We start from the raw sequence: 19,926 nt of genomic DNA on the forward strand, positions 1-19,926 counted from the left end.
AGCTGTCAGCTTCTGTGGTGCAGACTCTCACCTGTGCAGACTAAATTCCTAAGTCCCAGGGAGTCCTGGAACCAAGATGGCGACCGCTGCTCCTGAGGCTGAGGCCGCCTCCCGAGCTAGGCGGACACCTTTCCTCTGGTCTGGACGGTGGCCGGCTGTCTGCAGCCTGCAAAGGGTACTGCCTCAGCGGCTCTGTGCTTCTGCCCGTCCCAGAAGCTGTCTGGTTCTCTGGCGCACCCTCTAACCTGTTCAGACTAATTTCCTAAGTTCTGCTGAGTCCCGGAACCAAGATGGCGACCGCTTGACTGTGGCTTTTTAGAATTTGTTTAAGAGCATTCTTTCTGTTCTTATTTTGTGGAAAAAATTGAGTAGTATTGGTATTATCTCTTTTAAAATCTAGTAGAATTCTGCATTATAACCATCTGGCCCTGTGCTTTTTTTGGTTGAGATACTTGTAATTACTGCTTCTATTTCTTTAGTGTATATAGGGTTGTTTCAATGGTTTGCCTGATCTTGATTTAACTTTGTTAGGTGGTATCTGTCTAACACATTGTAGTTTTCATTAAGATCTTCCATTTTGTGGAGTATAGGCTTTTTCAGAAACCTAATAATTAATTTCATTTCCTCAGTTTCTGTTGTTATGTCTTCCTTTTCATTTCTAATTGTATTTATTTGGATACTGTCTCTCTGTTTGTTTGTTTGTTTGTTTGTTTAATTTGACATCAGGTTGTCTATCTTGTTGATTTTTTTCAGAGAATCACCTCTGATTCTTTATATTGTTAACTTTGCTTCAAAGTGATCGATTTCACTCTTTTTTTTTTTTTTGATAATTTCCTGCTTTCCTTTGTTCTTTGGTATGTTTGCTTTATTATTCATAGAGTTTTAAGATTTTCTTTTGAATTGCTGGTATAAGGACTTTCTAACTTTTTTATGAGGGCACTTGGTGTGCTATGTACTTTCCTATTAGCACAGTTTTCATTGCATCCCATAAATTTCTGTTATGTTGTACCTCCCTTTTTATTGAATTCTAGAAAGTCTTTTATTTCTTCATTTCTTCCCTAACTCTGAGACAATTGAGTAGAGAGTTGTTCAGTTTCCATGAGTGTATATGGTTTCCAGTGTTTCTGTTATTGGAGGAGTCCATCTTTAATCCATGATAGTCTGATACAATGCATTATTTCAGTTTTCTTATATCTGTTAATGCTTACTTTGTGACCAACAATATGGAAAAATTGAGAGAAGAATACATGAGATGGTGAGAAAAGGTATATTCTTTTGGGTTTGGGCTAAATATTCTATAGATATTTAGGTCCATTTGATTTATAATGTCTGTTAGTTTTGTAATTTCACTGTTTAGTTTTTCTTTTGATGATCTGTCAGTTGGTGAAAGTGGAGTGTTGAAGTCTTCCACTATTAGTGTATGGAGTTTAATATGCAATTTAAGCTTTAGCAGTATTTCTTTTACAAATGTGGGTGCCATTTTGTTTGGGGTATAGATGTTCAGAAATGTGATAGCCTCTTGATAAATATTTCCTTTGATGAGTATGATATGTCTTTCTCTGTGTCTTCTGAATAATTAATATTTTGCTCAATTAATTAATATTTTGTTAAAATGGCTACTCCATCTTGCTTCTTGGGCCTGTTTGCCTGTAAGACATTTTTTTCAGCCCTTTATTCCTTGGTAGTGTCTATCTTTATTGTTGAGATATGTTTCTTATATGAAGCAGAAGGATGGATCCTGCTTTTGTATCCATTCTGTTTGTCTGTGTCTTTTTACTGGGGAATTGAATCCATTGATTTTGCAAGAAATTAATGTCCAGTGATTGTTATCTTAATGTTGGTGCTGTTAGTGTGTGAGTGTGTATGTGTGTGTGTTTCTTGTATTTGCTGCTACCAAATTACTTATTCCCTGTGTTTTCTTGGATTTCATTATCCTCCTCGAGTTGGAGTGTTCCTTCTGCATTTCTGTAGGTCTTGATTTGTGTATTTCTTTTGGAATATCTTGTTTTCTTCATTAATGGTGATTGAGAGTTCTGCTGTGTATGGTAGTCTAGGTTTGCAACTTTTTCTTGAGGTTACAAGATATCTCTGTCCAGGCCCTTCTAGCTTTTAGAGCTTCTAATGGGAATTTCAATAGGTCTGCGTTTGTGTGTTACCTGACCTTGTTCTATTACTGCTTTTAATATTTTTTCTTTTTTTTTCTGTACATGTTTTTGTTTTGAATATTATGTATTGACAGGAAATTCTTTTCTGATCCTGTCTAATTGATATTTTTGAGCTTCTTGTATGTTTATAGACATCTCTCAATTTAGGTTTCGAATGCTTTCTTCTGGAGAGTTTATAGAATGTCTAGGGACAAAGCAAGGACATCCTATAAATGGTCTTAGCATTTCTGGCTGTGCTTGCAATCAAAGAAAGAACTTCAAATGTCCAGCTTAGCCCCTTAATAGTAGATAGATACCTGCTAGGACTAAAATGAAAAATTCCATGAGTATGTTTGAAACTTCTAACAAGAAAAAAAACTAGTTTATTAATATTTATTGATGTTTAATGAAACTTTCTTTTAAATTCAAAAATTAAAGTTCTTTTTTTAAAGATTAAAGTTTTGGCTTGTTTTTTTGTAATGTTGTTGAAAATATTCTCACCAAATTTTCCATTGTAAAACACTCCCGGCTTCACAGAAAGATTTGATACTGTGTCACTATTTACTTTAAGATTTTAAATTTAGTTTTTAGGCCATTTCAAGCCTTACAGTCCCATTTTTGCCTTTTGTTTGCTTTAAAGTATCTCTCTCTTTTTTTTTAATTATTAAGATCTTTACTTAAATAAATGATAAAAAGAGACGTGTTCTAGCCATAAATAATTAAAACAGAGATTTCTATTTTAATGAGGCCTCTGAAGATCTACACACTTCTAAACAGAAGTGACTAATAGAGAAAAACTATAAAGGGAAATTATGTATGTAAATTTTCCCAAATCTTAAAATGTCTGGTAAATCTTGATTTGTTCTGGTTGTTTCTTTCAAGTCTAAGATATCCTAGATATCTCTAAACCTAGAATGAATTCAGAACACATTGCAAATGTACCTCACTTTTGAAGTAGATGAAAATCAGCACTAATGAAGATCAAGACAAATTTAATAAGAGTGAAGTTTAAAATGTATAATTATAAGCAACCGTGGATGATCAAATAGATAAATACCAAGAATTGAATTCATATGAAGAAGTTGCCATTCATCCAATAAGTGAGGATATTCCTCCCACATAGAAGAAGTTGGTACTCTAACCCTGAGAGTGGTTCTCCTACAGGGAAGATGGTTCTCCAAGAATGAGAGTGAACTTGCCACAATGAAGGTAGTCCTCCTCTAGGAGTGAGAGTGATCCTCCCACAGTGAGGGTGGCACTCACTGAGTAAAGGTGGTGCTTATATGGTGACTGTGGAGCTTATAGAGCCAAGGTGTTATTCCCACAGTGATGGCTGTATTACCACAGTAATAGTGATGCACCCTTAGTGATAGTGATGGAGGTGCATACACACTGATAGTATCGATTAGTCACTGAGGATGATATTTCAACGTTAATGACACTTGAAACTTTGGGAAACATCTTTCATTTCTATTGACAGCATTGTAATTTATCATATGCAAAGGCAAGTTGTAGTGACATCTGCTTCTTTTTCTGAGTTATCTATGAACTTTGCCAGGTCTTCTACCATGTGCTGTCTTCTATCATACTGTAGTCTTCATGATGTCCTTGAATGAAGAGACTTTTTTTTTCATTAATAAGTGATAATTTTGTGCATCGTGCTATACAAAGACCCCAGAACACTATATCACCCCTACTATTCAACATCCTTACTGTGTAAGAATGTCTCTAAGGCCTCCTGAAACTTTCTTGTGTTACCTTTTACACTAAAGCTGACATTTATTTTTTAATATGTTATGTGACATATGAACGAGATATCTTCATTTCTAAAAGAATGTCAAATTGCTCAGATATTAAAAAAAAAGAACATTTTTTTCCATACTTAACTAGACCACCACTGTCATCTCTGAAGTTGCCAGCCCTAAAAATAGCCTCAGACTGTCACCTTCAAATATTCTCACTGTGTAATCCCTTACACATTGTATCGAGTTGTTCAGGGACACGGATAACATTCACAGGAAAGGACAGTTTGTCATCTGTGATATTAAGCTGTGAAAGGCTGTGCTTCTATTATGAGTGTTCTCTTTTTAGTCTCTCTCTCTTTTTTTTTTCCACACCAGTATTTGCTGAGGTAGCCAGCTGCTCTAAAAGCCTATGGAGAGAACCATGCTAGATGGAACAGGAAACCTCTCACCGGAAGCCACCTGAGTGAGCTTGGAAGCTGTTGCTGCTCCCCACAGCTGACAGCTGGACTGCGGCTCATGATACACCATGAGCCAGTGCTACCCAGTGAGGCTGCTGGAGTTGCTAACAGAGACAATATGAGATGATAAATGCTTGCTGCTTTAGCCCTAAGTCTGGAGATAAATTGTTAAGCAGAATATATGGGAAGTATAATCACCAAATAAATCTATATATATATGCTTTTTATGGATTCACTTCTGTTTCTTCAATTTATTTTTTCTTTATGTACAACCACAACATGAATAATTATCATAGTATTAAAATAAATCTCTATATCTCTTAGTGCAAGAATTCAAAGCTGTTCTCTAAGATTGGCATTGTTTTTCTTCATTGTCAAATTTTTATGACAAAATTAGAATCAGCTTATCAATTTCCATGCAATTATTAAAATGTATACATATATGCATACATACACACATAATGTGCAGATTAATATGTATACTAATCAGGCATAACTGGTATCTTTAAAACATTGACTATCCTAAGTAATAAATAAATCTCAACTATTTCCAATCTGAAAACATTTCAATCATAGAGGCTTTCTGCTGTGTACTGGAGAAACCTTACAGAGTCCACTGAGCTCCAAGATTTTGGAATTGTGAAAAGTGAACTGCTTTGCTTATTGTGCTCACTGGTGCATGGGAAGTCAACGTGTTGCTACCTTACTAATGTCAGCTAAGTCTAAGATTTTCTTGCAAAATTCTTTACTTTCTCTGTATGAATAATGATATGCACAAAACTGACAATTTTATTACTGCCTTTTAAATTTTATCTCTTTATTTCTTCAAGCCACTGTAGACCTTTGGTTCTTTGAGAACTTACATAGATTGCTACACATTCATTCGTTTCCACCGATTATATTTTCAGGCTCAAAAGGACACTTTTCAATCACCAATAAGTAGGATCTGTGATAGAGCATTTTACCATAGATATTCTTTGACAGATTACAGACATTTCTACTTTATTATTATAGAGGCTTTGGCTCCTAAATGCATGATCAATCTTGTCAAGTAATTTTGTGTATCTTTAAATGTCACGTCTTCCCCTTCTTCCTGTTTCTACAGATAGATTTCAATGGTTGAATTGTTGAAGAAAACAGAACTGTTGAAGGTTTTAGTTGAAAAATCATTTAATATACAGCTAAGCTAATATCCTACAATGGGATTTGTGTAAGTCCCAGAACTCTGTTCTAGTGATTTCATCATGCAACCCTCCCAGACAGTGGACCACACTTTCAGAACGTTTATTCTGATTTTGTTTGTTATTTGCATCTCTGTTCTGGAATTTCTCATCCATTTTCTTCACAATGTCTGACAAGTTTTATGTCTCAGAACACAAAAGACATTTAAAATGTTTTATCAGTGGTTCTTCCTTTTTTTTTTCAGAAAAAGTGCTTAATAAGACACTGATGGTTTTATTTTAATTTAGGTAGTAGTCTAATATTGTAAGCAGCTAGATTTAGGGCTTCTTTTTTGGAGGATTTTCTAAAAAAGATATTAGATTCAATATGTTTAGTAAATAGAACTATTTGAGTTGTATTTTTTTTTCTTTTAGGTTTAAGAACCTTTCCCCGTTTTGAAATTTACACCTTCAATGGCTTTCTATGCTTCTGTTGACCTATTCTTGTCTATAATATCTGTAGTGATCTTATCAGTCTGACTCATTATTCATAACTTGTAATTTCTTGTTGGCCTGATTACTCCTGTGATATTTACATCCTTTCTATGAATCAATTTAATGCTTTTAACACATTGTTGCATATATTCTGATACATCATATGAAGATTATCCAGTACAAAATATCCTTTACTCTCTTTCATAATTTGAAACAGAAATATATCCAACAGGATTTGGTCCTGGAGCACTTGGTCCCCAGCTGGTGGTGCTCTTATGGGACCTAGTGAAGAAAGTAAATCAATGGCAACAACTGTTAAATTAGGAACAAATATTTTACCTACTTTTAACTCACAATCACTTCCTTCTGTTTAGAGTTTACTACAAAAGGTCTCAGTTCCCTTAATTTTTATCATGTCATGTTGACATACCTTCTACTTCCCTGATGTGGTGGACTCTGGTCTCTGGAACTACAAATTGAAATATAATTTTTTTTCTCTAAGTTGGCTTCATTTTTTTTATTTTACCAGAGAAATATAAAAATGAACAACATAGTTCTTGTGTGGTTCTTTAAATTCTATGTTCTTTAAATTCTGTGTTCTTTAAAGTGAGAGCTATGTGGAATTACATTGTTTAATTCTCAAACCATTGGAAATTATCTTTTCTTGAGTTGATAGTATTTGGTACTGATTAAAATTATCTGAAAAAATTTAGTTAAGATTTGTTTACATCCCAACCTAAAATTTGAATAACTGTCCCACATAGATTACAAATAACATGTATTGTGTTATTTTGAATAAAGAATTATTGACTATCCTCAGCTACAATTTATGAGCTTTGCTATTATATTCTACAACCTTTTACGAGCTCTCCTTTCTTCTGCTTCTTCTAGTAGCGGTATCTGTATGTTAATTTTCTTTTTTCTTTGTCTTTGTACCAATTTTATGTTGAATATCCTCAAAGCTGAAACATACAAAATGTTGTATTTAAAACTGTTCGTTCCCACAAAATTTGCAACATAAAAAATTCTGTATTTAAAACTGTTGTTTCTAACAGAAAAGAGCCCCTGTGATTCCAAAGTCATTATTTATATCATTTTATTTGTAAGATTTGTTTTCATTTAAAGTCTACCATCATGTTTCATAGTTTGTGCTGCTGAGTATTATCAAATAAGTAATTGTATTTACTTTAGAATCAATAGTATATTGCTTTCCAACATCATATTGTGACTTCATATTGTGATTACATTTACTTGATATGGACTCATACAAGTAGACTCCATTCCCTTCTGTGCTTCCTCAAAACTGTGCTTGCTTGCTGTCTTGGAATTCTTTTACTTAAAATATACAGGATACCATTTTTTAATTTATTAAAAATCTAAAAAAATGGCTTATCTTTATATTGTTCTTGAATGTATAGATAAGCATACCTTTTAAAGTAATTATACAAACCAATGAGTGCAACATGATGTACAGGTATAATGAAGTAATTAATATAGTTAATATAGTCAAACAAATTAACATAATCCATCATTTCCCATGGGCTGATGTTATTATGCATATGAGAGGATCACCTACAATGAAATAGCATGCTTCAATAGATAGTATTTGTGACTATTCCTCATGGTCAACATCAGATCTCTATACTCTGGTATTGTACAAGGGTATATAGCATTATATTGTGTACATGTAGGCAGGAAATGGAGAAAAAAATTGATATTTGAAGACTAAGCATACAGAAAAGAGGTTTAGGCCATCAAGGTCAGACATTTAAACTGCTTCCTTCTGAAGTGGATTTCCTCCAGAGCATTTATAGTATCAGCTCAAACAGAGAAGAAACAAATGGTAATAAATTTTTAATGCACTTATTTATTTATTTTACCATGAAAACAAATCTGAATTAATCTATTGTGGTTATAACAATTTATTGGCTCTCCATACTCTCTCTGTTCTCCAAATCAGACAGGTAGGATTATGGCCAAGCAACTGTTGCTATGAAACAAGACTCTAAAATTACAGGCCTGGGATTTATTTAGAATGTAAGAGAGTACTGCTATTCTCTGCTTGCAAGAAAGGATGAGGGGGGCAAGTTCTTTTGGTAAAGAAAATAAAGCTCCTAATTTACAAAGTTTTAGAATTTAAATGGATAGTATCCTGCTAGTTTTATGTCAAAGTGACTCAGGCTATACTTGTTTCAAAGGAAGAGTTCTCTATTGTGAAAAAGGCTCATAAGATTCAGTTGCAAGTTTCTTTCTTGTTTAGTGATCAATCAGGGAAGACTCAGACAATTGTGATAGGGTTCCATCTCTGGTCTGGCAGTGCTGGGTTCTATACAAAAGCAAGCTGAGCAAGCCATAAGGAACAACACAGAAATTAGGATCCTTCTGGTCTCTGCATCACCTCTTGCATCCACGATTCTGCCGTTTGTATGCCTGTCCTGGCTTCCTTCAATGTGGACAACCATGAATATATAAATGGATATATAAACAAATAAACTCTACCCTCCCCAACTTGCCCTTTGGCCATGTTATTTCATCACAGCAATAGAAAGCCAAACTAAGACAGATAGTATCTGGCCTTATTATTTTTTTTAAATTTAATCTCTTGACTCTGTAACATTATTATTTTCCACTTGTTTATGAAGAAATATAAACATCCAATCACGTTTGATCTTCTAAACTTGTTCTTTATCCCAAGTTCTGTGTATCCATACTTAAGAGGAATTATTTATATAGTAGTAGTTTTTCTCTAGTTGCAAGATGATTTATTCCTATTTTGGAAAAGATGTTATAGCGACAGACAAGTAGACCAATGGAATAGAATTGAAGGCCCAGAAATGAACCCACACACCTATGGTCACTTGATCTTTGAAAAGGGAGCTAAAACCATCCAGTGGAAAAAAGACAGCATTTTCAGCAAATGGTGCTGGCACACCTGGCTGTTATCATGTAGAAGATTTCGAATTGATCCATTACTATCTCCTTGTACTAAGGTCAAATCTAAGTGGATTAAGGAATGCCACATAAAACCAGAGACACTGTAACTTATTGAGGAGAAAGTAGGGAAAAGCCTCGAAGATATGGGTACAGGGGAAAAATTCCTGAATAGAACAGCAATGGCTTGTGCTGTAAGATCGAGAATCAACAAATGGTACCTCATAAAATTGCAAAGCTTCTGCAAGGCAAGACATGGTCAATAAAACAAAAAGGCCACCAACAAATTGGGAAAGGATCTTTACATATCCTAAATCAGATAGGGGACCAATAACCAATATATATAAAGAACTCAAGAAGGTGGACTCCAGAAAATTAAATAACCCCGTAAAAAATGGGGCTCAGAGCTAAACAAAGAATTCTCACCTGAGGAATACTGAATGGCTGAGAAGCACCAGAAAAAATGTTCAACATCCTTAATCATCAGGGAAATACAAATCAAAATAACCCTGAGATTCCACCTCACACCAATCAGAATGGCTAAGATTAAAAATTCAGGTGACAGCAGATGATGCCTAGGATGTGAAGAAAGAGGAACACTCCTCCATTGTTGGTGGGATTGCAAGCTTGTACAACCACTCTGGAAATCAGTCTGGCAGTTCCTCAGGAAATTGGGCATAGTACTACGAGAGGATCCCACAATACCTCTCCTGGGCATATATCCAGAAGATGTTCCAACCAGTAAGAAGGACACATGCTCCACTATGTTCATAGCAGCCTTATTTATAATAGCCAGAAGCTGGAAAGAATCCAGATGCCCCTCAACAGAGGAATAGATACAAAAATATGTGTTACATTTACACAATGGAGTACTACTCAGCTATTAAAAAGAATGAATTTATGAAATTTCTAGGCAAATGGATGAACCTGGAGGGCATCATCTTGAGTGAGGTAACCCAATCATAAAAGATCTCGCACAATATGTACTCACTGATAACTGGATATTAGCCCAGAAACTTAGAATACCCAAGATATAAGATACAATTTGCTAAACGCATGAAACTCAAGAAGAACGAAGACCAAAGTGTGGACACTTCGCACCTTCTTAGAATTGGGAACAAAACACCCATGGAAGGAGTTACAGAGACAAAGTTTGGAGCTGTGACGAAAGGATGGACCATCTAGAGACTGCCATATCCGGGGATTCATCCCATAATCAGCTTCCAAACGCTGACACCATTGCATACACTAGCAAGATTTTGCTGAAAGGACCCAGATATGGCTGTCTTGTGAGACTATGCCGGGGCCTGGCAAACACAGAAGTGGATGCTCACAGTCAGCTATTGGCTGGATCACAGTGCCCCGAATGGAGGAGCTAGAGAAAGTACCCAAGGAGCTGAAGGGATCTGCAATCCTATAGGTGGAACAACAATATGAACTAACCAATACCCCCCCCCCCCCCCACCCCCCGGAGCTCATGTCTCTAGCTGCATATGAATCAGAAGATAGCCTAGTTGGCCATCAGTGGAAATAGAGGCCCATTGGTCATGCAAACTTTATCTTCCTCAGTATAGGGGAACGCTAGGACCAAGAATTGGGAGTGGGTGGGTAGGGGAGTGGGTGGGGGACCGTGTGGGGTACTTTTGGGATAGCTTTGGAAATGTAAATGAAATAAATACCCAATAAAAAAGAAATATTTTAAGTTTGATTAAAGGTACAATCAGTTGTCATAGAAAAGATTTTTCTCTTACCATATTCTTCAAGTTTATAGCCAAATAAATGTAACATTTAGAAAAGGTGTTGTAGTGCCGAATAAATCATCTAAAAGCTATGGATTTGATGAGTGTATCATCAGAATTCAGAGGGCTCAGCCTCTTCTTCCATGTAAATAATCACACAACAGAAACCAAAGACTAAGAAGAAAGATATAGCTACTGCACCTTCCACTCACTTGGGAGGTGAGAAGCTGGGAATATCAGTATCTTGCCATCTCTGGTGTTAATCTCACCAAACACCTCAGCCTTCTATTAGTTGTCTACATTTGTTAAATCCAAAGGAAAAATAGATAAGGAATGAATCAAGCTGACAGTATCTTTAGAAGATCGGATCCCATGATTTTATATCATGAAGGCATCTTATGCAATAGATATTTTATCTTAACTGCTTACAAACTTACCAAACCCAAAATTCTCTGATTCTGTGAAAAGATAGTATTACCACACTTTGTCAAAAAAAGTCACCCATCATACATTGAACATGAATGGTTTAGGTATAGAAATTGATATGCATATCCTAGGCATCAAATTCAGTTTCTATTCCATCAAAGTGAAGGTTAAGTGAATCTCTACTATCAGAGAAGCATAAACTTTATCTGGCCTAGCCTGTATAGACCGTATATGTTATTGTGGAACAAGCACTGTAACTTGTTAGCTTATTAGGGTTCTACATTTTCCTTATTTCAGAAAAACACTGAGTGAGTCCAGGATCTGTACCATCTGGGCAGATGAAAGGAGACCCAGGGCTGGATGCCAATAGCATCCTGATGATACATTATAAAACATCTCACTTGTTCCCTGTAAGCCTTCACTGTGAGACTTCACAGACAAGACCATATGTCATTAAGAACTGCAACAGTGAATCCAAAGTCTGCAAAAACAAATAGAAATGGGGCTGTTTACTCATGGTTTGTGTTTCAAATCTACACTCAACCAGTACTAGGTGTAACTGAAACAAAATGCTTTTATCTATCTTTGTTCACATCATTTGAACATTTTGACTGTCAGTCAATAGTAATGCAGTTGAGATATTCAAAGCTGCCTTCTGTCATAAATTAAAATGTTCCATTAACTAAACAAATTCTCCATGGCATAAATCAACCTACACTAAGTAAATCACAGTTAGTGGAAACCAAATTGTAATTCCATAAAAGTGATTAAGTGCTGGCAGGATTCAGTGAGATATATCATCTTCAGAGGAGAGAATGATTATTCAATATCTGTAAATTGTATTTCAGACTAATTCCCTCCAAGTTAGCCATCTTCATTGAGAAATATTAAAGGAAAACTATATATCACATAAAAATTTTACATTGTCATATTTTGAAATGCTCTGTCATTGCTTCTCATTTGAACATGCTTTGAAATATGGCTGATAGCTGACTTTAGAAATTTGAAAATGTTTAATGAATAAGACATTTGTCTGAAGATGGAAATAGCTTCCAGTCAATAGAATTCAACATTTTAACTGTAGACTTTATTTTCTCTGTAATGACCACTAATGACTTCTTTCACTTTTTCCTTTTTAAGTTTCACATTTTGTCATTTGAATGAAGCAAGAGAACTTTCAGACTTGTATGAGTTTATATTGAACATACTTTAAGAAATATTGAAAACATTTCTACATATATCACATTGTTATATACATACATCTACATAACAAATTCAGAAAATGATAATAAAATAATTTTGTATTGCAAATCTACAAGAATTTAATTCTGGTGCCTATGGTCTGCCACATCACATAATCCTACTTCATCAACATTGATCATCTATATTGCCAACATCTTACCCTCTGTGATGGTTTGCATATTCTTGGACCACAGAGTGGCACCATTTGGAGGTGTGGCCTTGTTGGAATACGTGTGGCCTGGTTAGAATAGTTGTATCACTGTAGCTGTGGGCTTAAGATTTTCACCCTAGTTGCCTGGAAGTCAGTCTTCCACAAGCAGCCTTTGGATGAAGGTGTAGAACTCTCAGTTCTGCCTGTGCCATGCCTGCCTGGATACTGCCATGCTCCCATCTTGATGATGATCGACTGACCCTCTGAACCTGTAAGCCAGCCACACTTAAATGTTATTTTATTATAAGATTTGCCTTCATCATGGTGTCTGCTCACAGCAATAAAACCCTAACTAAGACACCATCTATACATAGTAAAAGCATTAATCTGAGATTTCAAACCAGGTGTGTGAAAGTACTTGATATCTCAATAGTTCTAATGCAGTTCAATCCAAATAAAAGAAAATAGAAAATCTTTGTAGTTGTTCTAAGACCTTTCATATTTTGTTCCCCCCTTTATACTCACCCTCTCCAGCTTTAATTTTTGGTTCTTTCATTCAGTCAGTATTACTTTTCTTCAAATTCATTAACTTGCTCCTCATTAACTGCACCCAGCCCAACCAATATTTAAGCCTCTATTTTCAAAAAGGTTATATATATATATATATATATATATATATATATATATATATATATTGCTATATGGTTAATACTACACCTTAACTTTCTCTGTATAACATCAACCTTCTCCCTAAACCCTTTCTAGACTATTTTTTTTCTGTTTGTCTTTTTTTTATTAGATATTTTCTTCATTTAGATTTCAAAAACTATCAGAAAGTACCCTCCCCCACTCCATGCTCCCCAACCCACCCACTCCTGCTTCCTGGCCCTGGCATTCCCCTGTACTGGGGCATACAATCTTCACAAGACCAAGGGCCTCTCCTCCCATTGATGGCCTACTAGGCTAACCTCTGCTAGTCTAAATTTTAACCTTTGTTTTATGGACAATTTCATTATAGGCATATATACAGAGAGAAGGAGAAAGACAGAGGATAGTTCATAGATTAGAGATACACACACACACACACACACAGAGAGAGAGAGAGAGAGAGAGAGAGAGAGAGAGAGACTCAGAAATATTTCTATTTATACCAATTCATATCAATCATGTTTGCTGATTGTCAATTTCCTCTGTTGGTACATTAATTCCATTAGACATGTTTATTCATTCACAATGTAGAAGAGAACTTACTAGTAATATTACAGTAAAAAAAGTTAATTTAACAAATATTAATGGTCTCTAAAATTAACCTGTTTTTCTCATGAAGTTATTCTGGCTACAGACTTGTCCTCAAAAGTATTATCTACTTTTTTTTTAATATGTAAGCTGTGAATCTGAAGATAAACATGACTCTATCTGGGAGCCTTACTCAAAATCTTCAGTTTCATTCATAGAATTTGGGCCAGCAGCATCATGCGGCAGGATTACCTCAATATAAGTTGAGCAGGTCCCTCTTCTCTCATGACTTGAAAGCATAGACATTCTTTGTTCATTAATTGTTGTTACTTGTATGTGTGTGTGTGTGTGTGTGTGTGTGTGTGTGTGGAGAGAGAGAGAGACAGAGACAGAGACAGACAGAGACAGAGAGAGACAGAGAGAGACAGAGAGAGACAGAGAGAGACAGAGAGAGACAGAGAGAGACAGAGAGAGAAGGAGGGAAAGAGAGAGGGAGGGAGAGGGAGAGAGCACATATGAACTTACAGTGGTTGTGGCACTAAGCTCAAGATCTGTAAAATCTCAAGTAAGAAAAAAAAAAAATCCCAGCATGCAGATGAGACATGGATATGATTTCAAACCTGTGGCTGAGTAATTATTGACAACTGAGAACTGCTGGGAGAGAGAAAGTCAGTTTTCATTCAGGACCTCTGTGGGTGACCATACTTTAGTGGAATGCCACTCATATGGGCAGCAAAAACTGGTCATTTAAAAATGATAACAAGCCAGGCAGTGCTGGAGCATGCCTTTAATCCCAGCACTTGGGAGGCAAAGGCAGGTGATTTCTGAGTTCTAGGCCACCCTGATCTACAAGGTGGGATTCAGGACAGCCAGGGCTACACAGAGAAACCTTATCTCAAAAAAACAACACCACCACCAACAAAAAGATAACAAAAAGAGGTCACAAAGTTAGATGGGTAGGGGAGGATAAACCTTGGAGGATTGGTGGGAGGTGGATAACTATAATCAAGCCACTGTACAAAATCCTGAAAGAACTAATAAAAATAAATATATGTATGTTTACACTAAAAAAAAACCCACACATATCACCCTGTACAAATAAACAACATCAAAGTATGGCCCAGGGATAGGAGAAAATATTTGTAATTATATATCTAATTAAAGGCTACCTTCCAAAATACATTAAGAAATCAAATAATCCAACTTCAAAAACATCAATTAACTTCATTAAAATAAGCCTAAGAACACTAATATGTATTTCTACAAATTCATTCAAAACATTATTTAACCATATTTTGAGAAATGTATGGGTAAACCAGTTAGAACATAACTTGGATTTGTACAAATATCCATTACTGCTTTGTTAATACATCCTAAAACACCTTGAGACTCTATGATTGAGAAGACAAGAACACCTTTTTACTTTTTGGAAAATGTGGGCTATTTATAGAGAAAAACCTCTAACCATTATAGTACAATTGAATAAAATGTGTAACAAAAGGAAGAGATCATTGTCATGACAGCACAGAGAAAGGGATTTTAGTCCTTATAAAAGTCTCTTCACAAAACATCACCTTCCATTGAGAAGGAAAAAAAAAAGATGAATAGACATTTCCAGAAGGACTAGTGGCCTAGAGTCATAATATCTCAGATCTCTTGTATATTAGGAAGCATTATATATTTTGGGGTGTGGTTGAGCTTAATGCATGAAGGAGACCAGAAATGCTACGATAGAAGACTGCAGTACAGAATCCAGAAGTAGAAACATAGTTCGCTATAAGTAAGCCGTAGAAATGATATGGTATAAGTCTGAAACTGTATTAGAATCACCTTGGAATGTTTCATAATATTCTATTGTAAAAATTTCTCTGTCCTTTCTGATACTGCAATTCGAATACATAGATCATCTGAGCTCCATAATTTTGTCAAGTGGATTGTAGATCAGTGATTCTTAAAAGTCTTCATCCATCAGTGTCTGGAAAATGTGTTATACTATAGATTTTAGCACAGTCTCTCTTTATGATTCAGTATCCCTTATTGACTAGGAACTGGACTTTCACAATAAACATTACCTTGTTAGGTGTGGTTGAATCAGACCTAGTTTTGAGAACTTCAAGCATGAAACCTTGATTTACTACAGATTTGTAACATGAGAGGCAGCTTCCTTCACTCCCACTTTTATGCACAAAAAGAGATGTGGAAATGTGCAGTTAAAGCATTTTCCAAGTTTCTTTGTTAGAAAATGTCAGTGTGATATTATACCTGGACATGATTCTTAAGTGAAAATAGCTATGTTTATGAATATTGTGTAGAATAATATGCAGAAATGCTCAATACACTCTCAAGTTAAGACACAATGCCTGTGTCCTGCAAGTTGCCAAACTATACATTTACAAAATGAAAGAGAATGACCAGAGTGGAACAAATGAACTCGATACTTGTAGAAGTAGCTCTGCAGTGTCTGTTCTTATGCTTAGACTTATAACTATAGATTTTTTTCTCCTATTCGTGTGTTAGGCAGTCAAAGGCAGTGTTTGATAACTGCACCCTTGCATGTTTCTTTGTCTGAAATGTTAGAAGGATTTTTTTTTTCAAACACAGTGGACCTTGGATTTAGGAAAGTGAGAATTGGTCTCCTAGGTTCCTTATAAGAGATAAAATATTGGTGGAAAAACAGAACCAGCTCACATTCTATAATCATTATAGAAAATACAATAGAAAAAAGGGAGCAATACCAGCCTTCAAAATGTTACCTATTGATAAAAAGCAAAAGTGTGTATGTGTGCACTAAATGGAAGGGGATAATTAAATAGTAACATAAGTGCTTTCTTCAGACCCCACCTCGAATGAAATGACATATTATATGAATGTGTCAACTGAATATGTTTATAGTGTGAAGTTATTATTCTACTCTCTCTAGTTCTAGTTAAAAATAAAATAAAACAAAATAATTTTTCCACATTTTCTGGGATTGCAATGCATGGAACTAAAAAAGTAAATAGCCATTATCACCCTAACAAAAAGCACATAGCCGGTGTTTATTAAAACTATATTACCAATAGCTTTCAAAATAATTCATCCTTAATCATGTTTTGGTGTAGAAGTATAATCATTCAGAATTTTGGTAACTGTTTTAGAGGGCATTCTTTTTATCTCATTAGAAAAGATAGAAAGGAAGGAATATAATTAAATAGTATAGAAAAGTAACACTCAGTATGCAGGAGAATTCAGAGAAAACTAATGTACTCTTTACCCTATCCCACTTAAGTTCCCCCTCTCTCCTTACTGATAGAAGCATATAATAAGTTTTATTTCCTATATAGATTGCATTTTGTGAATATTTGTTTTTAATGTATGTATGTATGTATATATGTATGTATGTATGTATGTATGTATGTATGCATGTATGTATTTACTTATTTATTGTTCATTCATAGGTATCCAATCCAGAGCCCTGAAAATACATGTACATGCTAGGTACTCTACAAATGAGATGCAGTCTAGGCCTTTGAGGATTATTAAGTTTCACTTAGCACGGAGTGGCTACTCTAACTATATGATCTAGAAATTAAATAGAGTCTTGAACTGACTCTTAAGGCTAATTGCATTTGCAAAAGGAACTGCCCAGATATCATCGCCTTTTTACACTTGGGAAAACTTGTTTTGAGAGATGGATAAAGTATGTGAAGTTTGTGGCTGGTTCTCACAAGCTAAAGAAGCCATGAATAACCAAACAAAGACAGGGAAAGAAACACAGAGGCTGTCAGACCATAAGCTTCCTAGAAAATTACAGCTTCAAGAACAAGGGGTATGAATATATACTAAATCAATATATATTAAGAGGAGTTACTATTGGCAAACATTTCTAGGAGAAATGAGCCAATTGTAATCATGATGATTAAAATAAAGTATGTTTGTTGAAATACTGTTCAAAGTCATGTACCACCTCACTATGCCTATAGTGGATAGATTTCATAGATTTCAATTATCACAAATGAAATGACCTATAGAAATAAATCCACTGCTTAATTTTTACCCAAATGTATTAGTAGTCACATAATAGAATTTTGGCCCGATTTCTGGTGTCTGATTTATCAAGGGCAACGATTTGTCTTCTTTTTAACAACATACGCCACAATACTTGAAATATTGGGCCTTACTTTCTTGAGCAGATGTCACATTACATGTCTCTCTGAGACTGTGGTATTCAGAGGAAAGAGTGAGAATGCTTAGCAGTTCAACTCATATGCTACCTGTGATTTAGATCTTAGCATGCTTGGCTGCTACTAGATTTTACAATATTTGAATCATAAATACTAAGCCTCATTCAGAATAACTCCTTCTGAGGTCCTGTACTCATTTCTCTAACGTTGCTTAGTATTTGCTGCAGACTGTTACAAGAAATAGCTATTAGAGAATGTCTTTATCATTCATCACAAAGCAGCTGTAAGGGACATGATGGAGTGCATTTGTCATACAAGATCCTAGGTAAAACATTGTCTTACAATTTTGTTTATGGAATGAACTTTTTCTTACTGAAATGATATGCTTTATTCACAATAAAGCTGCATTTAACGGTTTCCAAGGAAATAAAACTAAATAGCTGGTAGAGTGTCTTTTAGAGACTGATTCTATAGTAGAATAGGTCTACATCCACCAAGAATAGATTCCAGGGGTCAGTTCAACAAGAGGATGCATTCTCTAGGCTGCTTCCAAACAAAATGGATTCTACAGGGCTGGTTCTACAAGAGAATGGGTTCTAGAGACTTATTTCATAAGAGAATGGACTCTAGAAGATGATTCTACAAGGGGATGAATTCTAAGCCCTGCTTCCACACAGAATGAATCAAAGGGGCTGGTTCTACATTAATATGGATTCTAGAGACTAGTTCTATACTAGAATGCCTTCTAGAAGCTGGTCTCACAGCTGAATACTGATCTTGGAGTGAAGGCTTTGTTTTTCCTTACCCATGAACATGTAGACTCATATTCTTTCCAATCATACTTTCTCCCCTCAAATTCAAGAATTTGGGTCTAGAAAGTTTGCTTCAGATGTTAACAAATCAATTTATTATTGAAAGCAACCACTTACATCACTTTATGATTTTAAAATATGAACTTAAGTAGGAGATAAACAGTAGCTCATGCCTTAAATTCCACCATTAAAGGCAAGTGTATTTCGGGGAGTCCCAGGTCAGACAGGGCTACACAGTGAGATCCTGTCTCAACATAACAAGAAAATACATAAACCCCTACATATTTGTAATTACGAGGTAAGCATTATTTAATTTCAACCATTTACTTGGGTTGTATATAGAATATCTACAGTTTGGAGGCCCACAGACAGCTTTTTACCCTGTTTCAGACTGCTCAGACTAGCTTATTGCCCTCTGTGTAACTTACTTATTGCTATAGCCTTATCAGCTTGGAATGGATTTTATAGGATTACATGACTGTCTTTTACATATTAAAAGCTAGCTCTCTGGCACAAAATGAAAATATTGGGCTAATAGATCCACCCTTCCTTTTTCCCTCTCTGGCCAGGTAAGTTCATGGACTTAGACTTTGTTTTGGCCCCTTGCTAATTTATTGCCTACTTATAAACAGTTGTGTGCCAATAAGACTAAAATTTCACAACAACACTGAGTTGATCATTTCTACTAATTTAATAATGTATCTCACAAGGTGATGCAACAAGTGAAATAATCATTTCCAGTAAGAAACCATTATTTCTATACATGTGAGATGAATTTAAAGTTAACTACTGAAAGGATGAAGCATTGCCCCTACTAAATGTTTCATGTGCATTTCCAACTGTAGTTTACAATAATTATTTTACTTTGTTTATATATATGCATATACATATATGCATATATATGTTAGAATAACAAAATGATTTTGCTAGATTATAGTATAAATATAGTATAGTATAGCTATTTAGCATGTACACAATTATCTAGTATTACATAAAAATCTAGCATGTATACAAACCAGAATACATACTTTCAGTTGTGCAAAGATTGAGAGTATTGGAAACATGACATAAAGACACCAACCAACTGCACACTAACAAGGAAACTTATTATATGCTGGCTATCCTTCATAGGACACTATAGGACTGCTGGAACAGAAAAGATATTTGTTGTCTTAACAGCACTGGATACTGCATGCTAAAATACTGACCTGTCAGAAAGTATGA

The 19,926-nt window shown here is 35.2% G+C and overlaps 1 long non-coding RNA gene across 2 annotated transcripts in view; it reads left to right on the plus strand.

Annotated features, from left to right (window-relative positions):
• Gm32545 overlaps positions 1 to 4,570 on the plus strand; it is a 114,842-nt gene extending 110,272 nt beyond the window's left edge. For both annotated transcript variants that reach the window (XR_881371.1, XR_881372.1), the window contains one exon: positions 4,265 to 4,570. This is a non-coding gene — a long non-coding RNA (predicted gene, 32545). The remainder of the gene's footprint in view (positions 1 to 4,264) is intronic.
• Positions 4,571 to 19,926: the final 15,356 nt, after the last annotated feature.

Source organism: Mus musculus, chromosome 4 (assembly GCF_000001635.26).
Source record: "Mus musculus strain C57BL/6J chromosome 4, GRCm38.p6 C57BL/6J".
Lineage (NCBI taxonomy): Eukaryota > Metazoa > Chordata > Mammalia > Rodentia > Muridae > Mus > Mus musculus.